This window comes from Chanos chanos, chromosome 3 (genome assembly GCF_902362185.1).
Source record: "Chanos chanos chromosome 3, fChaCha1.1, whole genome shotgun sequence".
In the NCBI taxonomy this organism is placed as follows: domain Eukaryota; kingdom Metazoa; phylum Chordata; class Actinopteri; order Gonorynchiformes; family Chanidae; genus Chanos; species Chanos chanos.
The window spans coordinates 1,477,501-1,485,000 of NC_044497.1; the positions used below are offsets into that span (position 1 = coordinate 1,477,501).

The 7,500-nt window shown below is 43.2% G+C and overlaps 1 protein-coding gene across 1 annotated transcript in view; it reads left to right on the plus strand.

Moving 5' to 3' along the window:
* The first annotated feature begins 6,887 nt into the window (after window positions 1–6,887).
* The window catches only part of slc6a16b (solute carrier family 6 member 16b), a 13,488-nt gene continuing 12,875 nt past the window's right edge, over window positions 6,888–7,500 (plus strand). Inside the window, exon 1 of the mRNA XM_030767080.1 lies at window positions 6,888–7,119. The gene's annotated coding sequence lies outside the window, so the exon portion shown is untranslated. The remainder of the gene's footprint in view (window positions 7,120–7,500) is intronic.

Sequence of the window (7,500 nt, forward strand, 5' to 3'; positions counted from 1 at the left end):
ACTCAACATCACTCAACATCGCTCAACATCAACACTCATCAACATACAGCACGTCCTGTTGCACAACACATCACTCAACGTCACTCAACATCACTCAACATCGCTCAACATCAACACTCATCAACATACAGCACGTCCTGTCGCACAACACATCACTCAACATCACTCAGCATCACTCAACATTGCTCAACATCAACACTCATCAACATACAGCACGTCCTGTCACACAACACATCACTCAACATCACTTAACATCGCTCAACATCACTCAACATCGCTCAACATCAACACTCGTCAACACACAGCTCAGTTTACCATTACATATCAATACAGTCTGCTCATTATCATACAGTCCCGTAACTAATTTACTCAATATCACTACATATCGGTACAATTAGATACCAACACAAATCAATAATTCTCCACTGATCAACACAAAGTGATACAGAACAATAATTATTATGGGTGCACTGAATGTTCGAGCACTGAAATTACTGAGCAGATGAACAAAGAAGAAAAATACCGTGTTTGGATTTCGGCCAAATTAGTAAGAAAGCTGAACATACGACAGTTTTAGAAATTCAGTTTCACTCTCGCCCAAGCGTTTCCATTTCAGCAGAAAAGCATATCAGCAAAATCTGCCTTAAACGACAGCCCAGACACCCTGCATGGTCTGGTGCAGTTACTGATCCACCGCAGTGACGGACTTCTGTTTGCATGCCTGGGGTTCTATAGGTCTAGATCTCTGTCTGGGGTTTTATAGTTCTAGATCTCAGGGGTTCTTGGGCTTGTGTCTTATTCTTGTTTACATGGGTTCTGTTTATGGGTTTCGTGGTGTTTTAGGTTCTCACCTGGCTGTCTTTGTCTTTCAGGGCAACAAATTCAGGCTGAACTACCATCATCATCTGTTGACTCCACAGACGGCTGGATCCGGCCAGCTGAGAGAACCGGGCCAGCGCGTCCTCCACTGTCTTCAGCTCCGCATTGTCTAGAGAGAAGGACACCAAGTGCTGCTCCGCAGAGAGAGAGAGAGAGAGAGAGAGAGAGAGAGAAAGAGAGAGAGGATAAGGGTTGAGTTTTGAATCAAACTGTGTCATACCAGTTATCATAACTCAGACTGGAGAAAAATCTCTCTCTCTCTCTCTCTCTCTCTCTCTGTCTATCTATCTATCTATGTTCCCTTGTTATAGGAGCAGTTGCTTTGTTTGTGTAGAGATAGGTTCACTTGTTTGTTTGTTAGAGGAATAGTTAGCTTGTTTCTCAGAGGAAAATTAAGTTGGTTTGATGTTAAGATACATTGTTGGTTTGTTTGTTTGTTTGCTAGATGAAAAGTGAGTTATTCCTTTTGTTGAGAGATGGTTTGTTGATTTGTCTGTTGAGAGATAGGTTGTTGGTTTGTTAGAGGGGGAGTTGATTTGTTTGTTGAGAGATAGGCTATTGGTTTGTTTTTTTGTTTGTTAGAGGGATAGTAGCTTGGTTTGTTTGTTCGAGAAATAGTTGGTTTATTTGTTTGTTAAGAGGTAGGTTGTTAGTTTCTTAGATGGGGAGTTGGTTTGTTGGTTGAGAGATAGTTTGTTGGTTTCTTAGATGGGGAGTTGGTTTGTTGGTTGAGAGGTAGGTTGTTGGTTTGTTAGATGGGGAGTTGGTTTGTTGGTTGAGAGAAAGGTTGTTGGTTTGTTAGATGGGGAGTTGGTTTGTTGGTTGAGAGAAAGGTTGTTGGTTTGTCAGATGGGGAGTTGGTTTGTTGGTTGAGAGAAAGGTTGTTGGTTTGTCAGATGGGGAGTTGGTTTGTTGGTTGAGAGATAAGTTGTTGGTTTCTTAGATGGGGAGTTGGTTTGTTGGTTGAGAGGTAGGCTGTTGGTTTGTTAGATGGGGAGTTGGTTTGTTGGTTGAGAGGTAGGCTGTTGGTTTGTTAGATGGGGAGTTGGTTTGTTGGTTGAGAGGTAGGTTGTTGGTTTGTTAGATGGGGAGTTGGTTTGTTGGTTGAGAGGTAGGTTGTTGGTTTGTTAGATGGGGAGTTGGTTTGTTGGTTGAGAGGTAGGTTGTGGGATGTAGAGGAGTGTGGGACAGGTACTCACGTTGACCAGGTACTGTGAAATGGCTCCCATTACTGGGTTTATGGAAGGACAAACAGTCACTACAGGGTCTGGAAGAAATACACCATTATGAATAACCACTGTGTATGTGTGTGTGTGTGAGTGCGTCTGTAGTTGTGTGTGTGTGTGTGTGTGTGTGTGTGTGTGTGTGTGTGTGTGTGTGAGTGTGTCTGTAGTTGTGTATGTGTGTGTGTGTGTGCGTGCGTGTGTGTGTGTCTGTAGTTGTGTGTGTGTGTGTGTGTCTGTAGTTGTGTGTGTGTGTGTGTGAGTGAGTGTCTGTAGTTGTGTGTGTGTGTGTGTGTCTGTAGTTGTGTGTGTGTGTGTGTGTGAGTGTGTCTGTAGTTGTGTATGTGTGTGTGTGTGTGTGTGTCTGTAGTTGTGTGTGTGTGTCTGTAGTTGTGTGTGTGTGTGTGTCTGTAGTTGTGTGTGTGTGTGTGTGTGTGTGTGTGAGTGTCTGTAGTTGTGTGCGTGTGTGTGTGTGTGTGTCTGTAGTTGTGTGTGTGTGTGTGTGTGTGTATGTGTGTGTGTGTGTGTGTGTGAGTGTGTGTGAACAGTACAGTAGAGACTTTAGAGATGCATTAGAGCATATATATTTTCTGTCCCTGTCATTCATACAAATACCAGCTTTGCTGTCAATGCCCCCTTCTCTCTCACTCTCCCTCTCTCTCTCTCTCTCTGTCTCTCCCTCTCTCTCACTGTCTCTTATTCTTTTGCTCACTCAACCTGTCTGACGACCTGTAGCTGAGTGTAGCGATAAATTCCTGAAGTTTCTGAAGTTCATCGAAAACATGACAAAATCCTTCACTTTTCACTTTCAGATTGACTTCCACACTGACAGCCCGGCGGGTCTGAGGAGCGTGTGACATGTCTGAATGGGTCCGGACTCCGCTCATGAACAAGACAAATCACAGCTCTGATAAGGTCTCTGTCAAACATCCATGTCATGTTTGTTTGGAGTTGTCTTTTTAACACTCAGTCTTTTTAAAAACTTATGCACAACACATAGAGAACACCAGCACACTAACAAGCACGCACACACACACACACACACACACTCACACACGAAGATACACATATTTGCACAAACGCACACATTGAGATACACATACATTCTCTGTGTGTGTGTGTCCGCGTGTGTGTGTGCGTGTGTGCGTGTGTGTGTGCATGTGCATGTGTGCGTGTGTGAGCGTGTGCGTGTGTGTGTGTGCATGTGTGCGTGTGTGTGTGTGTGTGTAAGTGTGTTTGATATCTTAAATCCTCTCTACAGATGAAATGCGTACTCTCTCAAGCATGACTGATGTTAACACACCAAAGCAAAGCTACAAATCCCTCACATCCTTCAGTGACCCGGACCACAGTGCAACACTACGCAACGCAACGCTACACAACACAACGCAACGCAACACAACACTACACAACACAGCACAACACAGTACAACACAGCGCAACACTACACAACACAACGCAACACAACGCAACACAACGCAACGCAACGCAACACAACACAACACAACACAACACAACACAACACAACCCAACGCAACACAACGCAACACAGCACAGCACAACACTACACAACACAACACACCACAGCACAGCACAGCGCAACACTACACAACGCAACGCAACACAACGCATCACAACACTACACAGCACAACACTACACAACACAACACAACACAACACAACACAACACAACGCAACGCAACGCAACGCAACGCAAAGCAACACAGCACAACACAACACAACACAGCACAGCACAGCACAACACAACACAACACAACACAACACAACACTACACAGCACGACACAACACGACACGACACTACACAACGCAACATAAACTAACACTCTGTCCTTCCTACTACCCCCCCTCTCTCTACCCCTCTCTCTCTCCTTCTGTCTCTCTCCTTCTCTCTCTCTTTCTGTCTCTGTCTCTCCTCTTTCTCTAACAGCCAACCACCCAGATGTCTCTATAAGACAAGAAAGTGTCTGTTCACTACTGGACAAACTGGAAATGATCAGAAAAAGAAATGAAAATGAGACATGAATGAAGCGACAGGACACTGAACTGAACTGAATGGAGCTAAATGCTTTTTCTCTTGATAACATTTCACTGAATGGTGTTTCATTTTCAAAAACAGATTTACAATATATATATATATATATATATGTGTGTGTGTGTGTGTGTGTGTGTGTTTATATATACACACACACACACACACATATATATATATATATGTTCGTCTCTATGTAATTTACATTATTTCTTCATGTGAAAAACGGCTGGCCATATTAAGAATAAAATCAGTAAACTGTCTGAATGTGTCTGCTTACCTTGTGTGTGTCCGCAATATGTGTGTGTTTCTCTGTCAGAATCCAGATAAAAACAGGAAAATCAGTTCTCCAATCTCTTTTGACAGTTTTTGCTTGGTGCATGCGTGTGTGTGCGCATGTGTGTTCACACACCCGTTTCCATGACTCAACCAGTGGAAATGTCTGTGTACATTTGTCACTCTAGCATTTGCACGCGCACAAACGCGCACACACACACACACACACACACACACAGACACACACACACACACACACACTCCTCAGTCTCTGAAAGCAACTCACACTGAACTTCTGAAGAATATGTCGTCTTTCCTTTCCTGTCTCTCTCTCTCTCTTTCCTTGTATCACTGTCTGATGTTTATCAGGTGATACAAGTTTGGATGTTCTATAGTGCGTCACCAGCCCTGCCCATCCAGGTCTGCCCCACCTCAAACGTAACACACACACACAGATTTAGCTTTTATCACATCATGAGGTGTGGTTTTGTTGACACAGCAAGAAAACCTGCTTACCAGAGGACACACTACATCACCTTCCTACACTACACACACACACACACACACACACACATAAAAACAAAAATGCTTCCATTCTTACTCACACACACATACATAGATTTGCAACATGCTCAAGCTGAAAACTGCATCACTAAACTGTGTCACTATGGTAACGGCTATGGAGGGGGAAGTCCTCACTGGATTGCGTGTTGAGTTTGCTGGTAATATGTTGCCCTTGATTGGCCACTGAGATGTGAAAACCCCACCCCTTATATAGTTTAGTATAGTTCATTAGATATCAGACTCCCATCATGCAGCTGGGTAAAATCTGGAGTAAGAGTAACCTCGGGCTGACCTCTGAATCAGAATTTGTTTTTGCAGTTCATTGATATTAAGGATGATTACTAACCACTCAGTTGTATTAGTAGATTCTGTGTTAATAGCTCTAGTGCTTTGGCAACATTGCCAGTAAAAGCAATAATTGCATTTCTATCCCTGTGTGACTCTTCATGGAATCCCTGACAGATCTACTGTACTGAGAGGTGATGGGATCTCTGACAGATCTACTTTAAGGAGAGGTGATGGGATCTCTGACAGATCTACTGTAATGAGAGGTGATGGGATCTCTGACAGATCTACTGTACTGAGAGGTGATGGGATCTCTGACAGATCTACTGTACTGAGAGGTGATGGGATCTCTGACAGATCTACTGTAATGAGAGGTGATGGGATCTCTGACGGATCTACTGTACTGAGAGGTGATGGGATCTCTGACAGATCTACTGTACTGAGAGGTGAAGGGATCTCTGACAGATCTACTGTACTGAGAGGTGATGGGATCTCTGACAGATCTACTGTACTGAGAGGTGATGGGATCTCTGACAGATCTACTGTACTGAGAGGTGATGGGATCTCTGACAGATCTACTGTACTGAGAGGTGATGGGATCTCTGACAGATCTACTGTACTGAGAGGTGATGGAATCTCTGACAGATCTACTGTACTGAGAGGTGATGGGATCTCTGACAGATCTATTGTACTGAGAGGTGATGGGATCTCTGACAGATCTACTGTAAGGAGAGGTGATGGGATCTCTGACAGATCTACTGTACTGAGAGGTGATGGGATCTCTGACAGATCTACTGTACTGAGAGGTGATGGGATCTCTGACAGATCTACAACAGATATACAAACCCAGAGGTTGCACCGCACTAATTTTATGTATATAGAATATACACGGAATGATGTAGTTTAATCGTGTACAGTTAGTATAACGATATTATAGTGCAATAGCGCTTGTTTCTAGGTAAATAGGGACTTATTCCTTAAGGTGGGACGAAAAAAGCATTTTGTGAAACACTGATCACTCTCTCTCTCTCTCTCACACACACACACACGCCCGCGCGCGCGCAAAAGCTCATTCGGGGTAATGGAGAGAACGGCAGACTACGGCGCGTGACATTTGTATTTGAAACGCTGTGTTTTCTGTAACACCTGATTTCTCATAAAATCTCTCCAGATTCTGACAAAACGTTTTTCTGATCTGTGACACCTCACCTTGTAAAGACAACTCCGATCAAGCCCTCTCTCGGTAGCTATCTCTTCCAAACAAAACAGAGAACAGAAATGAGACACACGCTGCTCACAGTTCCTATGTTAAACGAAGGACAGAATGAGATATTTAATTTATTCTGGGACTATTTTTCTCCAGTAAAAAGTTCCATCTGTCAACTTCACATCATAAAGTCGCTCTTTCATTAGTTGCAACGTGTCCTGACCCCAATTTCCCTAATGTCAACAGAGCTCCCTCCATCGGCATGCTATACAATAGAATCTGATTGGGTAAGACTGAAGAGCGGCGGGACTTGGTCGAAAAGAGCGTTGTCCATTGGCTGGTTTGTCTTGGCTACGGATCTGTATTTGCAGTAGAAACGTGGCGTTTCTGTGCTGCCAGAAAAGTGAATATTTTCACTTCTGAACTTTTTTTCTCTGACCAGAGCTAAAGAAAGATAAAAGTCTGTTATTAGAGAAGCTGCTTCTTGTACGGTCTGTTATCCGTATTTTATGAGAGTTATCTTTCACCTCTGGAGAATGATTTTGAGTTTGACCGCAGCTCTAGGACGTATTTGAAGGAGAAATTAGGGAACAGCTTGTGGATCGACTCCCTCATTCTGTCGTGGGTCCGAAAGGTAAAGAACCGAGTACTCTCACCACTACGTATTAGTAAGCAAAACTTCGCTTCATTCTCTCTTATTTTCATTTTCATTTTTTCCCTGTTCTTCCTTGTTGAAGGATTCAACAAAAGCACTGACATCCTTGCATCCTTGTTCCTACTCACATTAACACGTGGTTAGCATGATCCTGAAAGTAACATCTAATTCAGTTTAGCATTTGTTCCTAAATTCCAAAGAAGCTAACAGTGACTGTATGTATTTTATGAAGTCTGTGTATTTGAAACTGCATCTCCGCTGACGAAGAGTATTTAATCTGCAGTGTGTTTAACAGTATTTAGATCTCTGAATTACTCAGCAATGGCCAGTTCACAGACAAGTTAATTAACACGTTCATCA